The following is a 24,566-nucleotide window of genomic DNA, read 5'->3' on the forward strand; positions in this document are numbered from 1 at the left end:
CCTCGGATCCGGGGGGATCAGTGCTCGCCGGCGCCGTCTGTGTCGGAGCGCACTGTCGCCGGATCCGGCGCTTAGCGCCGGCTCCGATCCACTCTTCGGATCTGAGGGGGAGCCGATTGTCGGATCCTTTGGTCGAGGTCGGCTCCCCTTCGGCGTTTGATGTAGTGGAGAGGGCCCTGTTGAGGGTCTCCGGACCCCCGGCACTTGTTTCGGCTCCGCGCTCCCTCTGCACTGGGTCAGGCTTCCACCATCCGGCCCTTGGGACAGCCCGCTTCTATGCCCCAAGCTGTTCCCCTGGAACAGGTTGCTGCTGCAGGAGTCCTCTGACAGCCCCCCAGAGGACGTTCCTCGCAAGCATTCGTGCAAAAGGAGGCACATTGACTCCCCGAGTCTCTCACGGAAGACACGGATTTGGAGGAAGGGGAAGGCTCCCCACGGTCACCCCCCGAGGATGTCTCATTTGGAGACATCATGGAAATGCTCCGTATAAGGGGGGGGGTCTGCCCCCAAGTCTTCCTCGGACGAGTCCGTGTTCTTGGAGGCATTTGAAGCAGGCCCGTCTACCTCTTGGGTGTCCCCTCCTGCCGACCCCCTGGTGGACCTCATTACCACCAGGGCGTGGAAGGAACCGGACACCGTGGAGCCAATCCCTAAGAGGCCCGACAGGATCCTCAGCCCACTGTCTGACCGTGCCCATTGGAGTAAGGGGCCTCCGGTAGATGCCATGTTGATGGCGGCGGCCACCAAGAGGGAACTTGCTCAGGAGAGTCCCTCAGTCCATCCCCCGAGCAAGGAGTCTCGGATGATGGACCGCTTGGGGAAGCGGATATTTAGTTCAGCGACCTTCTCGGTAAGGGCGCTGAACTACCTGGCACACGTTATTAGGATGCAGCGAGATCTCATTAAAGAATACGCTGCATCTCCCCCAGAGTCCATGTCGGAGGAGGACAAAGTGCTGCACTCCACCCACATGGCCACTCTTAGATCAGTTACCAATACCTCTATGCGGCTACTCTCCCATGCTACGGAAGGCGCCGCTAGAGCTGCAGGGGCAGGTCTAGTCACTAGACGTCAGGCCTGGCTCCATCATTGCGATTTCTCTGAGCCCTTCAAAGCGTCATTTGCGAACGCCCCCTTTGATGGTTCTGCCCTCTTTGGCAAAACCGTTCGCGACACTTTGACCCAGAGCGAGAAGGACGGGAAGATGCTGTCTGCCATCGGAATCCGCTTCTCTGCACCCCAGAGGCCCTATTCTAGGAACCAAAAGGGTCAGAAGAAGATGTGGTTCCGGAAGTCGCAGCAATCCCAGCCTGCTCCGGACAACCAGTCCTTCCGTGGCAGAGGAGGACGCCGCCCTAGAGGCAGAGGGGCTCCCAGGAACTTCGGGTCCAGAGAACCCTTCTCTGAGCGGCCCGCAGCAACCCTGAGGGTTGCCCGGCTGCTCCACTCTGGAGGCAGTCGGGGGCGTTCGAGCACCTAGCGGCATGGGAGTCCATAACATCAGACCGCTGGGTTCTCCAGATCATATCCAGAGGATACCGCATCCCTTTTCGTCACTTACCAAAGTTGAAGTCCCTCCCAGATGTTCCACCCGGTCAACGGGAGGCCGCTTTGGCAGAAATTGGCCATCTGCTAAAGAAAAGAGCCATCCAGTCCGTCCCCCCAGATCGGATCAGGGTTCTATTCCAGGTTCTTTTAGTGCCAAAAAAGACGGGGGATCTAAGACCAATTTTAGACCTTTCTCTCTTGAACCTGGCAGTCCCCAAGGAAAAATTCCGAATGGTCACTCTGCAATCTATTCTCCCCCTTCTGGGAGAAAATCACTGGATGTGTTCTATAGACCTCAAAGATGCGTACTACCACATCCTGATGGACAGGCGCTCCAGGAGGTTTCTCCGCTTCCGGCTGGGAGCCAGTCACTACCAGTTCCGGGTCCTTCCCTTTGGTCTCACCACAGCCCCCAGGGTGTTCACCAAAGTATTAGCAGTGGTAGCAGCCCACCTGAGGCTTCAGGGGGTGCAGGTCTTCCCCTAACTGGACGACTGGCTCCTTACCGCCCCAACAAGGCATCTACTACTATTGGCGCGAGACTCCTTTCTCCATCTTGCTCCCATTCTGGGCATTACAATAAATACAAAGAAATCCAACCTGGCCACACAGCTCTTAGATTTTATAGGGGCCAGGTTAGACACAAGGAGTTTAAAAGCCTTCCTCACTGCGGACAGAGTTCAAAATCTGCAGCTCCAGGTGCGGGCCATTCTCCACTCAAGTTCTGTTCCGGCGGAGTTGGTCCTGAGGGCTCTAGGGTCCATGGCATCTGCTATAGCACTTCTTCCTCTTGCCAGGCTCAATATGCATCCTCCAGTGGACTCTCTTAGTACAATGGTCTTACCTTGCTCTCCCTATGCATCATCCCATTGCGATCAGCAAGGCTTGCAAGCGGTCCCTCCTGTGGTGGCTTCACTCCCCAGATCTCCACGGAGGCCGCCCATTTTGTGCTTCTCCCCTCTCGCCACGGTGACCATGGACGCCTCCGCCTCGGGTGGGGGCATTTTGGGCCGGACCGTCCAAGGCACGTGGAACGATTCAGAGACCTTACTGCATATCAACGTTCTAGAGATGAGAGCAGTGCTCTTAGCGTTGCTAGCACTTCAGGACTTTCTTCCCTTGGGAACAATTGCGATTCAATCGGACAACATGTCAGTGGTCTGGTACATCAACAAGCAAGGGGGAACGAGGTCTTACCCTCTTTGTCGAGAAGCCATGAGAGTTTGGGAATGGGCAATCTCCACCAACCGCTTTCTAATAGCAATGCACATTCCGGGTCGGTCCAACATCCTGGCGGACAAGCTCAGTCGCACCATTCTGACTCCTTATGAGTGGTCTCTCAATTTTCAAGTAGCGGAACGCATATTCGCACGGTGGGGAACTCCTTCATGCGATCTTTTTGCTCTCCCTCAAACACCAAGTGCGATAGTTTTTTCACTCTGATACCTCCTCCAGGAGGTTCTCCAAGAGACGCTCTGGTGCATGCTTGGCCACCCGGTCTTCTGTATGCTTATCCACCCTTGCCTCTGATGCTCCAAGTTCTTCAGAAAGCCTCTCGGGTGGGTTGCAGAATGATTCTCATTGCTCCGTTTTGGCCTCGACAGATCTGGTTCCCCTTCCTAAGGTCTCACTCGGTGAATCCTCCTTGGATTCTAGATCCCATTCCGGATCTGTTATCTCATCCATCCTGCATATCTCCTCCGAACCTGGGCAACCTGAAGCTGACCGCTTGGCTGCTCCAGTTCCACTCTTGATCAGGACTCCTGGTATTTCGTCCCCTGTTAAGGCGATCCTGGTGGCAGCTCATAAACCATCCACTAGGAAAGTCTACAGCAGCAAGTGGAAACGGTTTTCTTTGTGGGCTGAGCGGCAAGGCCTGAATCCCTTCACGGTTCCTCTCCCTTTAGTGCTTGATTTCTTAACCACTCTTTTTAACGATGGTGCCAGCAGTTCCACAGTCAAAGTACAACTGGCGGCAATTTCACATTATCACATTGGTCATGACTCTAGTCCACTCATGTCAGCCAAGTTGTGTAAAATTTTCCTTAAAGGTACTTTCCTTCTCAGGCCCCCTGTAAAACAAGCGGTTCCTCCCTGGGACCTTTCCTTAGTTCTCCAGGCCTTGACCGCCCCCCCCCCCTTCGAACCAGCGGCTACGGTGGATCTCAAATTCTTGTCTTTCAAGATGGCTTTTTTAGTAGCCATTACATCCGCCAAGAGAGTTTCAGAGCTCCAAGCATTATCAGCTAAACCTCCTTACTTGGTCTTTCATCCGGACCGTGTTTACCTCAGGACCAACCCGTCCTTTCTTCCTAAAGTAGCTTCTGAAGCAAACATTAATCAATCCATTAACCTCCCTGTTTTCTTTCCTAAATATGAAAACAAAGGTGAATACAAGCTTCACTCCTTAGATGTTCACAGGCAACTTAGATTTTATCTAAACAGAACGGCTGGTCATAGGCAATCCGACCAGCTGTTCATTTCCTTTGCTAAATTTAATTTGGGCAAGCCAATTTCTAAAGTATCTCTGTCTCGCTGGATTTCACAGTGTATCTTATTGGCTTATCAAGCTTCAGGAAGGCCCGCACCGGAGGGTGTACACGCCCATTCAACCCGGTCAGTATCTACCTCGGCAGCCTTTAAGGCTAGGATTCCTCTAGATGATATTTGTGCAGCAGCCACGTGGGCTTCATCTCATACTTTTATTTCCCACTACAAGTTGGATCTTGCATCTAGGGGTAGAGCATCCTTTGGCTCCGGTGCTCGGAATATCCTTCCATGATGGCCCAAGATTCAGGTAGCTGGGGACTCTGTCCCACAGGTTGCAGACAAATGAATCTCCTACTTCAGATTTAGAAGTTATGTACTCACCATAACGTTCCATCTGAGTAGGTGTATTCATTTGTCTGCAACCATCCCGCCCTCCTATCCCCCTGGCCTTTCAGTTTCCTGCATATTATGTGTTACCCTTTTCAGGGTGTTCTTGCTGTTGGCAAACTCGATCTGAGGTCATGAGGGTAGAGCAGGGTATTATGGGTGAGGGGAGGAGCTGAGAGCTTGGATCCATAGATGGTAAACCATGCCAGTTCGGATCCAATATCGGATCCATAACCCACAGGTTGCAGACAAATGAATACACCTACTCAGATGGAACGTTATGGTGAGTACATAACTTCTAATTTCTTTCAGCCTGGGAACACCAGGAAAGTGCAAAAGATGATGTAATGTTTTATCAGAACTGCAGTTTCAATTTAAACAGTGAGAACCAGAGATTATTAAGCATTCTTTACTTGACTATCCAACTCACAGCACTCTGCCTTGCTCTATAAGTAAGTTATTTTAGAAGTGTGTTTTTTCTTTTAGGAATAACTAGAAATTAGAAAGATTAGACTAAGTGTTTTTCTGTGATGTCAGAACTGTACTACTGATTTATTTTAAGTATTTCTGTGTGATCTCTGAACTTCTGACTAGCACTGTATGGTAGGAAGTATTGTCTTGTGGTTTTAATTATTTATTATTAAATATTTTAAAACCTTTCAACTGTGGCTGATTTTGTGTAGAGATAGTTTAAGCTCTAGAGTACTTTGCATATTTATAGAGTTTACTGTCCAGGTCACTTCAAATAAGCTTTGACTGTTTAGTCACATCTACCAATTGGATAATAATATTGCACAGTAATAATTAGACACTCTTTTAAGGGCCTTTGGGTAGCTGATAAATATTAGCTTGGTGGTGGCAAGTGGTACTACCGTATAGTCTGGGTAAAAGGGGCACAGCTGGAGAACTTGTGCCAGCCTTCCCCAGAAGTGTATGTGTGGTTGTGTAAACTCTTATCTAAAAGTGTGTGTGTCAGCTACTTGGGCAGGGACATGACTCACTGGTTGGACAGAGAGGGTGCTAGAGATTTTAGCGTGCCCAGTTAGGCTGAGATCTGAACCCTATAGCTGTGCCAGTGGGGAATCTTATTGGGGACCTGGGGAGCAAGGGAGCGAACAGCCCCAGACTGAATGTGATCTCTGTGTGCTCTTAAGAGAAATTGCACTTTACTGTGTGTATTTGTTATCATTTCCTCATATATGAGGCGGCCTGTCTGGTGTTGGTAGTGAGGATTGAGGCTCCTTGATTGCTGGGCCAAGGCACGGGCGTCACAGGGGATACAAGTCTTTTCCTACTTATACGATCTCCTGCTTCAGCCATCTTCTCCAGAGATTCTACTGCAACTTCCTCTTTTTTGTGTCACATCCAGGTCCTCTAGTCTGTAAGGTCAATGCTTTCTCTTGATGTTCATCGTGTTTCACTGTTGCAGTCATTACAGTTGGGTTATCCTGCTGGCAGGCTACCCGCAGTTGGCCCGAGTTCCGAAGTCTAGGTCCGGTGTCGGTTGCTGTCACCTCTTGCCTGCCGTCAGTGCGCCTGGGGTATATAAGATGCAGCTGATGCCATTTTCTTCAGTCTTTCTTGCCGCGTGGTGCCCGAAGCAAAAGCAGTTCGCAAGTGCCGGTCGGCCGACTCCTGAAGTTTTCAAATTCGAATTTCAGATCCGAAGTCTTCATTAAAGCTAAGTACCCCGTTGGGGAAACTTTTTTTTTGCTTCAGACCGATGTCAGAAAAAGTTAATAACTGTATTTCTTGTGGGAAGCAAATACCTCATAAGGATTTTAATTCTTACCGTATTCCTTGCCTAGCCCCTGACCATAACGTTGCTAGTTGTCGGTTTTGTGCTAGATTTAAACAACGCACTATTAAGCATCGATACGATTTTGCATTTCATTATTTTGGCAGAAGATTTAATTGTATAATGCCGTCGGATCAGCCGACTTCCAGAGTTTACAAAAAAAGAAAAGAAAAGGACAGGCATCCGAGATCCAAACCCGACGACGAGGCTTCTTCTAATCCTTTCGCCGGTTCTCACTGAAGCACTTTCGCAGCCCCTGACGCCCGCTACCTCAGAGCCATAGGCCGCTTCTGAATCCCACGTGGAGCCGACTGGGCCTCTGGAAACTCAGGCTATTGGATACTCAGAAACTATTCCCTCAGATGGGTCCGAAGCCGCTGAGCAGGCATCGGCTTCTGAGGGTGTTTTCAGGCCTACACAATGATATGTGAAACCTACTTCAGCTACAAAGACAACGACTAAAACAGCTCTAAAGACAAAGAAACAAGTACAGCATTCACCTGGACAGGCCTCCATGCCTAAAAAACAGATGCTTAAAATGGCCGAGGACCTTATTACTTTGATCAGGGGTTCCCATCCCCCTCCTGAAAAGAGGCCTAGGCAAGAATTAGAATATGACTCTTCAGACCAGGTTTCCATTTCCTCTGATTCCTCGTCTGAACAGAATTACTCTATTCCTCCCTATGAGGATTCGGATGCTGAAGAATCTATCCCTTCAGCCTCTCCTCCAGAACATTATTCTTTTGGGGAAACTCTGCATACTATGAGGGAGCATTTCCACTGGGAGAGCCAAGATTACTCAGAATCCAAGAAAAGGCTCAGAGATTTCCTTTTATTGCCCCAGCACAGGCCCCTTGCTATCCCGCCTGTTTTAGACATTGTAGATGATGGATTTACAGAATCCAGTTTTTCTCCAGACTCTTTACCACCAGCCCCTGTTAAGCCAGACAGATACTACAGGGTTCCTGATTCACATAAATTTCTCTATAAGAACCCTGCAGCTGACCCAGAAACCATCTCTCAGGGTCCCAAAGGGGTCAAGGCTTCCACTGCAAAAAACCCTGTCCCCTCTGATAGGGATTCTAGGGCCCTAGACAGATGGGGCAAAAATATTTATACCTCTGCTGCCTTGGCTGTAAGAGCTTTAAATTGCCAATGTCATATGCTTAAGTATCAGCAATATCTTATCTCTTTGCTAAAACAGAAAATGCCAGCAAATACAGAATGTGCAGACAATAAAGAATTGCAGGGTTTTTTGCATGCAGCTGAACAAGTTGGAAAGCATACTTTGCAATGTGGTTTTGATTCTCTTGAGGCCTCCTGTAGGGTCGCTGTTACAGGTTCTGTCATTAGGAGGCATGCTTGGTTAAAAGAACAAAATTTGCCAGATCATGTTAAAGCAAAACTATTAGACGCTCCTTTACAGCATGGTACTTTGTTTGGTGCTAAAGCAAAAGAGGTGTTGAAGAAAGTGGAGGACAAGGCTAAATCTATGCAAACAGTCAAGGATTTCTTGCAGGTACAGCCTCCCAGATTTAGCAGGAACTGGCCTACAAAAGATTGGTCCTTTCCAGTGTCAGATAGACCACAAAGGGGCAGATGCAGACACCCCAGAGGCAGATCACAGCCCCAAGGCTCATACAGGCCTAAACAATGAGGTGCTTCTACCTCCAAGAGCGGAGAGAAAAAATCACAGACATACAAGAAACAGTCTCAATGATTTTCCACTTCCAGTACCAAGCACTTATCTTTTGGCAGCCCCTTTGGGGGGAAAGCTAGCACTTTTTTCACAAAATTGGCACATGATCACCCAGGACAAATGGGTTCTAAATATAGTTTCACAAGGCTACAGGTTCCACTTTCACACCTTGCCAAGGCAAAATGGTATGCCAGACCTGCCACTCAATCAATGGGCAGAGGCACAAAAACAAGTTTCATCCCTCATGGACATGAGGGCCATTCAACAAGTACCAGAACAAGAGCAGGGTCATGGATTCTATTCAAGACTGTTCTTGGTACCCAGAAAAGACAAAGCCTGGAGACCAGTACTGGACCTATCTATTCTAAGCACATATCTGGATATTCCAAAATTCAAAATGTTGACTCTACAGCAGCTTCTGCCCATGTTGGGCAAGAAGGCTTGGCTTGTGACTTTAGATCTAAAAGAGGCATACCTGCATGTCCCAATCAGACAAACATGCAGAAGATACCTCAGATTCAAAGCTGGCTCAATGCACTACCAATTCTCTGCACTGCCCTTTGGCTTATCTACTGCGCCCAGGGTCTTCACAAAGTGCATGGCACCAGTAATTACATTTTGCCGACAAAGAGGAATGCAAATATATCCTTACTTGGACGACTGCCTTATCCAAGCGGAGAACAAGGACATTCTACTACAGCATCTGACATTTGTAAAAAGATTACTGATAAGTCTAGGGTACACAGTAAATGAGAAGAAATCAAAACTCGTACCCTCTCAAGAGATAATATTCCTGGGTGCAAGCTTAAATACAACTGCCAGATGGCTTATCTCATGCCAGACAAACACAGACAACTGACTACTTATTTCAAAATGTTGGCAACAAAGACCCAGTTATCTGCAAGAAAAATTCTGCAGGCCTTCATGGCATCCTGCATTCTGCTAATTCCATACGCAAGACTGCATATGAGGAAACTTCAATGGTATCTAAAAAGTGCTTGGACTCAACATTGCCACAGCCTGGAAACAATAATTATCCTCATTCCCTGCCTGCAACAGGAGTTTCGATGGTGGGCAAAAGCCTGTCACCACAACACAGGACAGCCATTCACCTTACCCACAGCCAGGCAGACATTGACAACAGATGCATCAGATTACTGCTGGGGGGCCCATATGGTAGGAAGATGTATTCAGGGCACATGGTACGCAAGTCAAATGCATCTACATATTATTCAAAAAGAGATGCTAGCTGTTCAGAATGCCCTAACAGCCTTCAAGGATCAACTTCATCCAGGACAACTACTAATAAAGACGGACAATACTACAGTCATGTGGTACATAAACAAGCAGGGAGGCACACATTCCTAGCCCCTCTGCAGGCTAGCCGTGAACTTGTGGCACACAGCATTGACTTACCAAGTACATCTGCAAGCTCAATTCCTGCCAGGAAGGAAAAATACTCTGGCAGACGAACTAAGCAGAAACCTAATGGATCCCCATGAGTGGAAATTGGATCCATAAGTCTTCAGCATGATAACAAGGACCTGGGGATGCCCGGACATAGACCTATTTGCCTCCCCTCACAACTACCAACTACAAAGATTCTGCACAAGGACTTATCACAAGCAAGCATGGAAAGTGGATGCTCTATCTTTCAGCTGGAAAAATCTGACAGTATATGCCTTTCCTCCTTTGCCTCTCTTCCCCAAGGTACTCTTCAAGGTCAGACAAGAGAAACCAAAAATGATTCTGATTGCCCCAGACTGGCCCCACCAGCACTGGTACCCAATCCTCAAGAGCTTGTCTCACTGCCCAGCCTGGACATTACCTCAAATTCCTCACTTATTGACCCAGCAAGACAGTCAGATACTGCACAGCCAACTCAAAACCTTAAACATGGCGGCATGGCAGATAATATAGCCTCTCAAGACACACCTCTCTCTAAAGCAGTGACGGATGTTATTTTGGAGGCCAGGAGGCCTAGCACCAGAAAATCTTATGCAGACAAATGGAAGAGATTCTGTGCTTGGAACCGAGCACAAGGTAATGACATGATTGTTCCAAATATTCCTCAGATTTTGCAATACTTAACTGAGATGCTGGATAAAGCCCTTTCCTTTTCATCAATTAAAATTCATGCCTCTGCCATTTCAGCTCATTACAATATAGAACCACCTATTTTTTCTCATCCGTTACTGAGACAGTACCTCAGAGGGGCTAAAAACGTAAGACCTCCAAGGAGAGCACCAATACCTGCATGGGATCTCAACTATGTCTTGGAAAAACTCACACTGCCTCCGTTTGAGCCAGCCTCTGCAGCTGACATAAAATTCTTATCCTGGAAAACAGCTCTGCTCTTAACAATAACTTCCGCTAGAAGAGTCTCAGAGTTACAGGCACTCATGGCTGTGGAACCTTTTATCATTTTCCATCCTGACAGGGTTTTGCTGAGGACAAACCCTACATTTATGCCTAAGGTAGTGTCCAGTGTGGCCCTTAACCAAACAATTTATTTGCCTACTTTTTATCCAAACCCACAGAATAAGGGTGAGAGAATTCTGCATCTTTGGACATTCACAGACAGTTATGCTTCTACTTGGACAGAACTAAAGCTTTCAGAAAGAATGATCAACTTCTAGTGGCATATGCTGCAGCATCACAAGGAAAGCCTATCTCAAAACAGACTATTTCAAATTGGATAGGCCATTGCATTAATTTCTGCTATTCACAGCATGGCAAATCAGTGCCTAAGGGCATTAGGCCACATTCAACCAGAGCAGCAGCCACTTCAGCAGCCTTCCTCAGAGGAGTACCAACCTAAGACATCTTAGAGGCTGCAACTTGGAGTTCAGTGCATACATTTACAAAGCACTATCACTTACCTCTCTACTCTAAATCCAGGGCAGGCTTTGCCACTGCAGTTCTGCAGGGCCTTATAGCCTCTCCTAATCCTATTTAGCTCCAGCCTCCCTACCTCAGCTTTGGGATTCAACCCAATTGTAATGACTGCAACAGTGAAACACGATGAACATAGTACAGTTGTGTACCTACCATAAATGTAGATGTTCAAGTGTATTCACTGTTGCAGTCCAGGTTACCCTCCCACCATCCCCCTGTTTTCTTTGCTGGGACCTATCTGTACTTTTCTACTCTATACAACCTATGTGGTGTATTTGCTTGTAGATGATGGAAAAGTTGTTTTTTGTGCATGCGTGCTTATTGGCATAATTTAGCCTACCATTTTAGGGGCACCTGACATCTGGGGCAAGAAAAACTGAAGAAAATGGTGTCGGCTGCATCTTATATACCCCTGGCACACTGACGTCAGGGAAGAGGCAACAGCAACCGATGCCGGACCTAGACTTTGGAACTCGGGCCGACTGCGGGTAGCCTGCCAGCAGGATAACCCAATTGTAATGACTGCAACAGTGAATACACTCGAACATCTGCATTTATGGTAGGTACACAACTGTACTTTCTTGGAAAGAGATGTTTCTTTATACCTCTTCTCCCTTTCCCCTCATTCCAAAAGTCCTGCTCAAAATCCAACAGGATGCTCAAACTTTTGCTGGTGACTCATTTTGGCCCAGACAGTATTGGTTCCCTGTTCTGCTTCTAGCCAAGGGCAATCATCACAAGTAACTTCACAGGGTGAATCTACTCACACAAGACCGGGGATCTCTCATCCATCCTCACCTTTCCACTTTTCAACTGACAAGGTGTCTGTATGGAATTAAAATCCTGAGCCAGTGCTTAGGGTCCTGTAGGAGGCAAGGAATCTCAGAACTAGGAACTCCTACTAATCCAAATGGAAGAGGTTTTCTGTTTGGTTGTTTGGTGTCTTTCTCGTAACCTGGATCCACTTTCTGTGGATGTTCCTTTGGCTCTGTCTTATCTGTGTGAATTGCTCAATGCTGGGTTAGCATATTTTTCTGTTAAGGTCCACTTAGCTGTCGCTGCTTGCCTGCCTTTTAACAGCTGTCGCTGCTTGCCTGCCTTACTCATCTCCTTTAGCATCTAGATTTGAGGCTAAACAGTTTGTTAAAGGCATCCTTCATATTAGACGTCCCAGGAAGCCTGCTCCTCCTCCCTGGGATCTTAATTTAATTTTTTTAGAAAAATTGACCCAGGCTCCTTTTGGGCCTCTAGCTTCAGCTACAGCATTGTTTTTGGAAGACTGTTCTTTTGTTGGCCCTTACTTCTGCCAGTTGGGTGTCTGAGCTTCAAGACCTTATGGCTTGTCCTCCTTTTTTAGTTTTTCATAAGGATAGGTTGTCCCTTTGTATGAATCCTTCTTTTATGGCCAGGGTGATGAATGAGTTGTCTCTTAATCAGTCTATTCATTTGCTCACTTTTACCCTTCTCCACAGCCTGCTAGTGAGAAGGTGCTGCACACCTAGGATGTGCATTGTCAACTGAGATTTTATTTGGATAAGACTAAGACTTTTTATAAATCTGATAAGTTCTTTGTTTCCTTTCATCCAAGATCCTTAGGTCTGGCTGTTTCTAAAACTATTTCTTCCTGGATTTCTAAGGCCATTTCTTTTTGTTATGCTTTCCATGGCAAGAGCCTTTCTTCTTCTGTGTAGGCTCATTCCACTAGGGCTGTGGCTTCTTCTAGTGCTTTTTTCAAGGGTTCGGATACTAGCTCTATTCTTGAAGCAGCTACCTGGTCTTCTGTGCATACATTTAACAAGCACTACAAGCTGGATGTGATGGAGCTGGCTTTGCTAGGGCTATTCTTCATGGGGTCCTAGAGAGCTCTGCTGGTCCTTCCTTTTCCCTCTCTTCTTCCTGAGCTTTGGCCCTCTCCCTGTTGTAAGGAACACTGCAACAGTGAAGTGGACAGACGTAGTACAGCTGTGTAAGATCTTATCATAACGGTGTATGTCCTTCTCTTCACTGTTGCAGTATTCACTCCGTCCGTTCCTCCTTCCTCATGGCTCTTTTCTCTTCTGGATGTACTAATTACCTCTTTTTTTCCTTGGTCTGCCTTCCTACTGGGGCTTTCAGTTCTGAGGATTGTATGTCCAGACATCACCTTTATGGCCTTTGCTATATGTGGGGAGCATATATGTGACATACGGCATACCTTGAAGCAAATTAAAGGCTTTGGTATACTGGACGGATCTTTGGCTGCCCTTGGTAGGGGATCCCTATTGTAAAGAATACTGCAACAGTGAAGAGAAGGACATCTGCCATTATGGTAAGGTCTTATACAACTGTACTTTCTTCCTGTTTACCCTTGGGCTGATATTGCACAAATTCACCTAGCTGAAGATCATGCTAGATAGGGCTCAAACCATTATTGTTTCTAAATCATTCAATCGGTGTCATGATAAAACCCACTAAGCATCGTGCTTAGTTGCATTTAATACCATGCACATGCCTGGGTCCCAGCTGGCAGAACAAAGCATACATGATCCAGGCCATGTCTTCACAGGGGAAACTGTAATTGCAAATACAACAATTTGTAAATGGAGTCACTCTAGTGCTTGATTGCTTATCCGCATAAATCATACACAGGGATACAGGACTGCCATGTTTCACTCCTTAAATTGCCATTGTAATCCATAATAACACAGTACCTCTAGTATCCTAGCCCACCATACATCATACAAATGAGGTGCCCATCAATGCCTACTGTGTAGCAGATGGAGCATGCAGTATCTGATTTAGGGGCCAGTTTCCTGCCAGTTTTCTCTCTGATTCTTCACACTGAGGCATCATTGTTGGAGAAGGAGAGGGTAGTTCTCCTTTCAAAGTGTAGAGATGGTGCGAGGAGAAGTCAAAATATTTCTGGATCTCCCCTGTAAGGATTACAGCCAGAGGCTCCTACAGGAAACTGTAAAGGACCTCAGTATAATAGAAATAGTTTATCCCAGGCCATCACCTGTGTCACTGGCATCCTACCCATGGGGGAGCAGTGCCATCACCTTTACAGTGACATGAGGCGCTGCAATCCTGAACTCCTATGGTGATAGGGAATCACCACCTATGCAGTGCAAGTAGAATTAATCTTAATTGTACATATAACCTGCCACTGTGCTCCAGCCACAAATATTGCAGAGTGCTCTTTTTATTTTTGTAGCGCCTGAAAACAGTGACGTGAACAGACAGCAGCACAGGAGAAGACTGGAGTACCTAAGAGAGCACCAGGGTAACTATGCTTGCTTCAGATGGTACGGTTTTTAATATTAACAGTAGTAGAGATTCATTCCCAAACACTATAACTTTCATAAATCAGTGACAGTTCTGTGATAACTGCCATAGACCAAAGGTAGCAGTGTGACTGTTAAATTTTATTAGTGTGTTTGTGCAGGCATCCTGTCATATACTTGGACAAATAGGTCAGGATGTTAAGACTGTGCGCCCACATTCTGATGATGCCTGAGGGTTCAATCCCCCCTACCCTGTTTATAATGAAATATTTCAGTTGAAGTTTCTATAGCCTTACACTAACTTCAGCATTAAACAGGAGGCGATATATATGAGCAACATTTTTGATTGGGTGGGCCACTGCATCATGGACATTCTCTGTCAATATAGTTGTTTCCTTTGCTTATAACCAGTGAGTGAAATGTATGTCTGAACATGCTTCCTTTGAGTATTTACATTTCTCAGACATCATTAATGCATCTCCTGACTAGGGACCCCTGTCAGCTTATCTAAGTAGCTTATCACATTATTCTTCTATTTGTTAGAGGGCAGGTGATGGTGGTTGTTGGTTTAGGTGCCCCTCTTGGTTGTGTATGTTAGCAACCTTTTTAAATTGAGAACTGATCCCTTTGGCTATATCAGGCTTAATTGCATCACAGCCAAAATATGTATGTGTCAGTTTATTATATCTGTTCACCCCTTCCCCCCACACACTCTGTTTGTAATCTGTACATACATTGATTTTGTTTGCTATTGTTTTCCTTCATTTATTTTACTAATATATGCAGCTGCAAAAATGAGCTACACTCGTCTCTCTAGCAAGGCCTAACAGCCCCACCCCATAGGTAGCAGCAGCAGCTATGCCAGCACTAGCACTGAAGCACCCAGAACATCTGGATCCCAGACTGCCACAGTCACCACCACACCAACTACACCACCTGTCTCAGGTCTGGATCCCAGACTGCAGCAGTCGCCACCACACCACCTGTCTCAGGTCTGGATTCCAGACCACCACAGTCACCACTACACCACCTGAACCACTTGTCTCAGGTCAGAATCCCAGACTGCCACAGTCACCACCTGCAGCACCCATCTCAGGTCTGGATCCCAGACTGCCAAGTCACCACCTGTCTCAGGTCTGGATCCCAGACTGCCACAGTCACCACTACACCACCTGAACCACCCGTCTCAGGTCTGGATCCCAGACTTCTACAGTCACCACCACACCATCTGCACCACCTGTCTCAGGTCCTGATCCTAGACTGCCACAGTCACCACCACACTATCTGAACCACCTGTCTCAGGTCTGGATCCCAGACTGCCACAGTCACCACCTCACCACTTGCAGCACCCGTCTCAGGTCTGGATCCCAGACTGCCACAGTCACCACCACACCACCTGTCTCATGTCTGTATCCCAGACTGCCACAGTCACCACCACATCACCTGCACCGCCTGTCTCAGGAAGTCATGCACTGGATGCTGGGACAGGTGTACATACTGGTATTAGTGCCAGGGGAAGTGACTCCTTTGTTATCCATTGGCAGCTGGCAGACACTGTGTGTGTGTGGGTGTGTGTGTGAAGGGATTAAAGAGGAGGTCAGATGCTTGAATCAGACAGATGGAGACCCTTCTCTGGTGACTTGTTGAGTTGCATCCCTGTCTAGTTCTGTCTCCATCATCTGTGACAAGGTCTAGTGGTGACTGTAATGCTGGGTGGTAAAGAATCAGAAACTGCAGTGGTGGGAACCACATCCTGGTGTTCTCCTCCCTTTTGTGTTCATTCTAACCCTTGCTGATTGTTCGGTTCCCCCCTCAGAAATCATCTTCCGTCTGCCTGATGTCTCCTCCTCATTTGTGTTCTTCCTCCCTCATTGGTGTTACCGCACACCCTATCACTCATGTCTGTCTTTCTCTGCTGCCTAACTCAGGCATCTATTTCCTTCCCCAACTTACCTTCTGCATATGTTTAAAAATGGGCATCTGCCCCCCCCCCTCAAAAAAAAAAAAAAATTACCCCATCTTACCTGGGCTGCTGTGCTCCATGTGTATTGGCCTTGGCACCACAGGCCACACACGCAAGCTGAATGCTATCGCACAGCAGTTTGCACATAGTACGTGTGGTACAACTATCAGGATTTGACTACTTTCCCCCATACATTGAATTGTAGTGCTGACTGTGCCTTCAGATTATAGATTGTGGTGTCCTGATGGGTTTCATTGGCTTTCGTATTATTTAATTCTCCAACTGTATAACTACCAAATGTTGTGTTTTCCCCTGACTCCTCCTCCTCCTCCTGTCACTGTTCTGTAGCTCAACCTGTAAGTTAAATGGTTTGCACACTGTAAGTGAGGAGGGTTGTGGATTCAAGCCCCGCGCCCCCGGTTGTATACTGTTGCCTTTTTTATCTTTGGTTCTCCAGGTGTGCAACCACCATCTGCTATGGGTGTTGTTGATGCTGTTTATCTCACTGCTTCTGCAGCTCAACCTATATTTGAAGCGTTTAGCTCACTATAAGTGGGGAGGGTTGTGGGTTCATGTCATGTAAGGGTTGTATATATGCACATCATTGTTACAGTAAAGTGCTTGTTTCCTGACATTTGCATCATAGTACAGGTACACTGGTAAGACTCCTGCATTTGGTCAGTTATATTGGTACTTTTTTCTAACCACACCCATTTAATTATGCATTGTTTTTACATTTTTATCTTCAGTTGATTGACATTTATGTCTATGTGTTTCACACCCCTTCTCAATTGTCTTGCACATCCCTGATTGTGTCATCACCTCCCTGTGCAGTCTTGTGCATGTTGTATGTTAGTTGTTTGTGTGGCCCTTGCTGTCTTATCTATGTTGTATGTGCAGTCCTACTACCACAACTAGTTTATTCTTATTTCCCTTACTGCCCAGCTTATATTCTCTGCATGTATGTGTGCATCATGTAATAGATAAGCACACTTACCTCATGACCCTGTAGGGCTGTAACATATATTCTTCTTTATCTTGCCACAGCTATGTGTGGCATTGTTTGTTCCAAACACCCACTGGGCTTGTGCTCAACAAAAACTTCTGCTCCTCTTACTTCCCTACATACACCATAGCCCTACATGCCGTTTCTGCAGTCCTTACTGCGGCCCCAGACACTATTTTTAATGAGCTGCTAATCATAGCTGCATTCATTGTTAATCATCTGGGCTTGTCTCACATGTGTGGTAAACATAGCAGGACTGGCTGTGATTGTGGATACAATGTTTCAAAATCCCAGGGTAAGTGTTCTTGTGTTGAAACAAAAGAGCTTGCAGGTGTTCATTTAGTGTTTTTGTTCCTTTCTATGCTCAAGAATTGTGCATCTTTTTATTTGTTTCACTAGAATAAGAAAAATAAGGTAGTGACTCTATGCAGGAATCCTTCTTGATAGAAACAGTATCCCCCTATGTCCAGAATGGCAGGTTAACATTCAGATTAGTTTTTTTTTTTAAATTTGAGTAGCAAAAATATGCTGAGTTTGTTCAGAAACATTGATAAATGTTAAGCTGATTGCAGGCAGGGAGAAGGAGGAGCATCCATTATGACAGTGGAGGGGCTGTGACTACAGGTGAGCACATATGATATGCAGTATAGGATATTTTTAGTCATGTCAGTCTACAAATAAGTATGTAGAGTGAGTTACAAAAATGGTTTTAGAAGTATGTGCATTCATATGTAGTTAAATATAAAATGTAGAGGATTACCATGTGAAAGAAAATTCATAGTTAAGTGCCACAATTAATGTATGCAAATAAGGGTGAAAAAACCTCAATGCAGCCATAAAAGCAATGCAGTACTAGGCATCCATACCCTACTAGCTAGCAGACACAGATGCCTAGTATAGCATTACTTTTTGGTACTGTAGGGATGAACACAATGCTATACTGGGCATCTGTGGCTGCTGGCTAGCCAGGTATGGATTTATTTATTTGTACAGGTACATAGATTAAAAAAAATCCCAGTAATAAAAATAAGTTACAGAAAAAGAATGGTACAGCAGTAGCAATCCACTATATGTAGACTATTTTGCAGTGTTACATAATCATAATATAAATAAAAACAAAATAAATAAGAGAGGGGAGTGGTACCAGCATAATGGATGCCATCCTGCTGTGATATTACTGAATGAGAAAACACCTGCTTACTGATCATCGACATTATATAACAGTACCCAAGTATTTACAGGGTGATTCTTTTCCAGGGAATTCCTTTAAGGATGAAGGTAAGGTGAAGAGAAAGTTGTGGTATGTCAAAGTCCATTATGGTAATAAGTTGTGGTATGGCAAGGTCCATTGCGGCAGTAAGCTGTGGTATGGCAAGGTCCATTACGGCAATGTTCCTGATACTAAGTGGTCTGCTGTTGCTGTTGGGTGTTTAATATAATTTATGCAATGATCCACATTTATTCGTATTTGTTTGTTTTTGTAAATTAAACACAAACATAGTTTAGCCAGAGACTGAAAAGGGAACCTCTTAGTATTAGCCAGTGTGATGTGACTCCATTTTTAAGTGGGGTACCTGTAATTGAACCAGCATTTTTTAAAATGTCGAACTTGTTGAAGCTGCCATTATTCCAAAGTGCGTTCCACGTTGTAGCAGGTTATATTCCAAATTGTGGAGGAATCCCCCCTCTGGTATGTAGAGCAGAGTCTTTGAGGTAAGATGCCATGAATGCCTAGACTGTTACAATAAATGTATTGAATTTGATGACATGTAATGAGTAAATGTAAGACCTAGTACCCTTTCTTCCAAGTGAATGTAGGCTTTCACCCCATCAATTTCAATGCTGTCAAGGCCTGGCAACCACCAAGTGTCTTTCATACAGTCTAGTCTTCTGGGGGTTCCCAGAAGTTGTTTTTTTTTTGTTTTGTTTTGCCCAAGTTTACCTTCAATACAAAGATTTCTAGTCCATTATAAACTTGCTTAAGAGTTGTATACAGTCTGTAGTTACCATTGGAGGACCACTTTAGGACCTAGTTTCTGCAAACTACTTGTAGTGAGCTTTGGTGGATAGATGGGGAGTAGTTCTGTGTATTGTCTCAGGACTCTGATCACAAAGCAGATGTTTGCACTTGATGATAAATGAAAGACAATCCCGTATTGCTTCATACACAGACAGACTCCCTTATGTGGATCTAAATAAAAGGGTAGGAAAATGTAGCACTAAGCATGCTACTATAAAATGCATATTGTAAAACATTTCAGCAAGAATTTTAAATATATAAAAATGATCACCTAATTCTAATATAAAGCCACACAAATTGCACAGTCTAACAATGACAGCCAGACCTGGAAGAAATCCCACTCCACAAGAGAAGGAACTAACTCATTAAAAAAAATTAAAATAGGGGATATGTTTTGTTTTTATTTCTAAGAATTGGGGGGAAATGCAAAGAAATCCTATCCCCATTCGGAAGAAACTGCTCATCCATGATCAAACTGGAAACAGAAACATAGCCCTGTAATAAAAAATAATAATATATGCAGGAAAAAATAGATCATACAAACAAATAAAATGTTGTTATCCACATCACATTATAGGTATTAAATGAAATATTGGTATTCATCTTTTTGTTATACACATTAAGCATTTCTTTGTTAACAGATAAGTGACCTCCTCTTTCCTGGACCTTATCAGTCACAACCTGCACCATAAAGGCAAGGCCAAATATACACGTAGAGGTGCATGGATATTGCAGTGTAGTCAACAAACCAGCAAAGGAGGTAGGAGAGAAATTAAGTACCTAGAGAAAACGCATACAGACATGGGAAGGTAATGTAAATCTCCTTGTATACAGTAAGTGGAGTTCAGAACTGAACTCTGAACATTGGTGGTGGGAGGCAGAGGCCTTACCATTAAAATACCATTCTGCTATACTGTTATCTCTTCCATATAGTACACTATGTCAGAGTCAAACACAATTTAAAAAAAAAAAAACTGAATTGCTCAATTTATACAGTGCCCAAAAATCCATCCAGCAGCCATCTACAGTTCGTACCCCTCAAAGACATCCTGGCACCATGTTGAAGACCAAAGCCTTTCTCCATTGATATCAACTTGTGATGCCCGTGCCCTAGCCCAGCAATCAAGGAGCCTCAATCCTCACCACTAACACCAGAGAGGGAGTCTCATATATGAGGAAAGGATAACAAATACACACAGTAAAGTGCAATTTCCCTTAAGAGCACACAAAGATCACAGTCAGTCTGGAGCTGGTCGCTCACTTGATCTCCAGGTCCCCAATAAGGCTCCCCACTGGCACAGCTATAGGGTCCAGATCTCAGCCTAGTGGACAAGCTAAAACCTCTAGCACCCGCTCTGTCCAACCAGTGCTTCGTGTCCCTGCCCAAGCAGCTGACACACACACACTCATGTACTTTGAGAATAGTTTATACAACCACACAAACACTCCTGGGGAAGGCTGTTACAGTTTCTCCAGCTGTGCCCCTTTCTACCAGACTATACGGTAGTTCCACTTGCCACCACCCACTAATACTTATCAGCTACTCAAAGGCCCTTAAAAGGGGTGTCCAATTATTACTGTGAAATATTAATATCCAATTGGTAGTTGTGACTAAACAGTCAAGGCTTATTTAGAGTGACTTGGACAGTAAACTCTATAAATATGCAATGTACTCTAGAGCTTAAATTATCTCTACACAAAACAGCCACAGTTAAAAGGGTTTAGAAATATTTAATAATTAAAAACACAAGACAATACTTTCTACTACACAGTCCTAGTGAAGAGTTCAAAGATCACACAGAAATACTTAAAATAAATCAGTAGTACAGTTCTGACATCACAGAAAAATGCTTAATCTAATCTTCCTAGCTATTTCTAAAAGAAAACACAAGTCTAAGGTAACTTACATATGACAACAGGCAGTGCTGTGAGTTGGATAGTCAAGGCAAAAATGCTTAATGCCTTCTGATTCTCTCTGTTTAAATTGCTATTGCGGTCCTTCTCCCATTACATCATTTCACACTTTCTATGGCTAGACATTCCTTTTCTACAGCTGCATAGCATTCCTCCCTGGGTTGGAGCCTACGACTGAGATAAACCACTGGGTGCTCTTCCCCCTCTGAAGAAATCTGGCTAAGTACAGCCCCCACCCCATGGTCGAAGCATCCACCTCCACAACAAATTATTTGCTGTAATCTGGACTGGCTAACACAGGGCGTCCTCCCAAAGCTTTGTTAAGCTTCTGGAATGCCTGCTCACATGTTGGGGTCCACACTACCTTATCTGACCTGTTCTTCCTTGTCAGGTCTGTGAGGGGAGCAGCTATGGTACTATAACAGGTGATGAACATTCTGTAGTACCCTGCTGTCCCTAAAAATGCTCTCACCTGCTTTTTAGTAACAGGTGCAAGCCATGCCTGAATGGCTTCCACTTTGGCAGATTGTGGCCTTATTTCACCACTCCCCACTCTGTGTCCTTGGTAGGAGACCTCTGCCATACCCACCTGATATTTGCTCAGCTTAATGGTCAACCCTGCCCTCTGTAGTCTGCCCAGCACCTCCCTGACATGCTGAAGGTGCTCTGGCCAGGAATGGCTGTAGATGGCAATGTCATCTAGGTAGGTAAGGGCAAACCCTCCTACTCCTGCTAGGATATTATCTACCAGCCTCTGGAAAGTCGTTGGGGCATTCTTCATCCCAAAGGGCATCTTTGTGAACTCATACAAGCCAAATGGAGTCACAAAGGCTGACCTCTCTAGAACTGGGAGTCAAGGGCACCTGCCAGTAACCCTTGGTAAGATCAATGGTTGTAAGATACTTAGTCCCACCCAGCTGCTCTAGGGCCTCATCTGTCTTAAGCATGGTGTAAGCATCTGACTCTGTGTAATTATTTAATTTCTTGTAGACCACACAGAACCTGGTGCTGCCATCTTTCTTTGCCACCAGCACCACTGGAGAGGCCCAGGGACTGTTGGACTCTTGAATCATCCCTAGTTCCAACATCTCCTGTACCTCCTCCCTTAGAGTCTGTTTGACTCTCTCAAGCACTCTATAAGGGGTCTGCCTAATAAGCCTTTGGGGTCCTGTATCCACCTGGTGCTGCACTAGGTGGGTGCACCCTGGTTTCCCAGTGAACATGTCCCCAAATTCCTGCAACACTGCTTGGATTTCTCAAACCTGGGTAGGAGATAGCTGCTGGGACATTGCTACCCCTTCCACTGAGGTGTCAGCCCGAGCCCCACTGTGGAGCTCAGTCCCCAGATCTCCCCCAGACTCTTCCTGCAATCCACTGCAAATGCTCAGCACAAGGGCCTCCCTATCATGGTATGGTTTCATCATGTTAACATGGTACAATTTGTGCCCTGCCGTCTGATTAGCAGTTCCACCACGTAGTTAACATCACTTACCTTTCTTACCACCTTGTAGGGACCCTCCCATGCTGCTTGCAGCTTGTTGTGTCTGACAGGAATGTGTACCATTACCTGCTGCCCCACAGCATACTGTCTAGCTCAAGCATTCCTGTCATACCACACCTTTTTCTGTTGTTGGGCTTCTGCCAGTTTCTCCTTGGCCAAGCCCATGAGTTCCCTGAGCCTTGTCCTGAGGTTTAGGACGTATGCTACAACAGACTCCTTGTGAGACTCGACTCACCTTACCACTCATCTCAAATTAAATCTAGAGGTCCCCTCACCCTGTGCCCATACAAGAACTCAAAGGGTGAAAAACCTATGGATTCCTGGGGGACCTCTCTGTAAGCAAACAACAGATGGGGCAAATATTTTCCCATTCCCTCTTAAACTGATCTGCAAATGTCCATAGCATGGACTTGATTGTAGAGTGTAACCTCTCAACAAGACCATTAGTCTGGGGATGGTAGGGGTGGTCTTTATGTGCTTTACCCCACAGGACTTCCACAGACAAGCCAGCGGGTCTGACATGAAATTGGCACCTCTGTCAGTCAGTATTTCTTTTGGGAAGCCTACACTGCTGAATATCTCTAACAAAGCATTTGCCACCTTCTCTGCCTCAATGAAGGACAAAGTCACTGCCTCAGGGTATCATGTAGCATAATCTACTACCACTAGGATGTACTTTTTCTCTGTGTAACTTGGGGTAGTCAGAGGACCCACAATATCCATAGCTACCCTCCCTCTGAAATGGCTCCTCAATCACAGGCAAAGGCATCAAAGGAGCTCTCACCTTGTCTTCTGCCTTGCCTACCTTTTGGCACTGCTCACAGGTCCTGCAGTACCCTGTTACATCTCTGGAAATTCCAGGCCAATAGAAGTTCTGCATAATACACCTCTTTGTATGTTTTATACCTATATGACCTGCAAAGGGAATATCATGGGCTATGGCTAGAAGTGCCAGATGGTAGGTTCTAGGCACTACCAACTGCTGTACTCTCTTACCTTCTAGCCCTCCCTCAAGGGTCCACTCTCTGTATAGTAATCCTTTGTCACAGTATACAGATTTCCCATTTCCTTGAGAATTAGGTACCTCTCTAGCTACCTGCCTCAGGCCTTGCAATGTAGAGTCTGAGAGCTGAGCTTGTCTCAATCTCTCCTTATAACCCTTCACAGCTCCCCTTCCACAGGAAGTCTGGCATCCTCTGCCAGTGGTCCTTCACTGTCAGGCTGGATACTACTACTCATCTCTGCCTTTGCAGTCACTCTGTCCAAGGGACCATCAATACCCACAAGCAGCTGTAGCTCACATTCAGTCTCACTGCTACAGAGTAGCTCCCTCCCTGAAGTAACCACCTCACCAGTCCTGGCTGCAAGTATGCAGTCTTTCTGGGTCTCCCCCAGGCTACCAGACCCCCATGTTTGTCTCCTAGCCTGACTGCGTGTAACCACATAAGCACATGGTACTACCTCATCCAAATCCTTCCCTCTCAGGACATCTGCAGGATGGTAGTTTAGTACCCCTGTTGTCTCAAGACAACCTATTAATTGTCATTTTGTCTTTCCCACTTACTGGCTCCCTCATCTTTTGTTCCCCACCTTGCCTCCATGGACACCTGTATGCCACATGGCCCCACTGGTTGCATTCAAAACATTTAACCCTAGCTCCTGGACGTGTACCTGGACTAGTGGCTTCCCCTGCTACTGGCAGAGTCTGTTGTGGCAGTCTGTGCTGCCCACCATGGGTTCCTTTACACCCTTGAGCCATACTGGGTGTCCCCTTCCTGTGCAGGGCTGCCCTGCTTGCCAAGTATAGGTCTCCCTTCTTCCCCAGTTCATCTGAAGTAGCACATTGTCTGTCAGCCAACCAGATCCTCATGTCCTCAGGCAAAGTGCTAAGGGCTTGTTCTCTCACCAAAAAGTCTGCCAGCCCTTCAAAAGTGGTGACCTGACATCCACTCACCCACCTATGGAAATAAGTGCTCAATTCACCAACATATTCACACACACTTTCATCTGCCTTGCTTCTATGCTCACAAAACATTTTCATACATGTTTCAGGTGTTAGCTTAAACAATTCTAACAGAC

The 24,566-nt window shown here is 45.7% G+C and overlaps 1 protein-coding gene across 1 annotated transcript in view; it reads left to right on the top strand.

Annotated features, from left to right (window-relative positions):
* Positions 1-24,566, top strand: part of SOCS2 (suppressor of cytokine signaling 2) — a 392,915-nt gene that overhangs the window by 58,749 nt on the left and 309,600 nt on the right. The gene's annotated exons all lie outside the window — the stretch shown is intronic.

Source organism: Protopterus annectens, chromosome 11.part0, assembly GCF_019279795.1.
Source record: "Protopterus annectens isolate FY-2018-M chromosome 11.part0, PAN1.0, whole genome shotgun sequence".
In the NCBI taxonomy this organism is placed as follows: Eukaryota; Metazoa; Chordata; order Ceratodontiformes; family Protopteridae; genus Protopterus; species Protopterus annectens.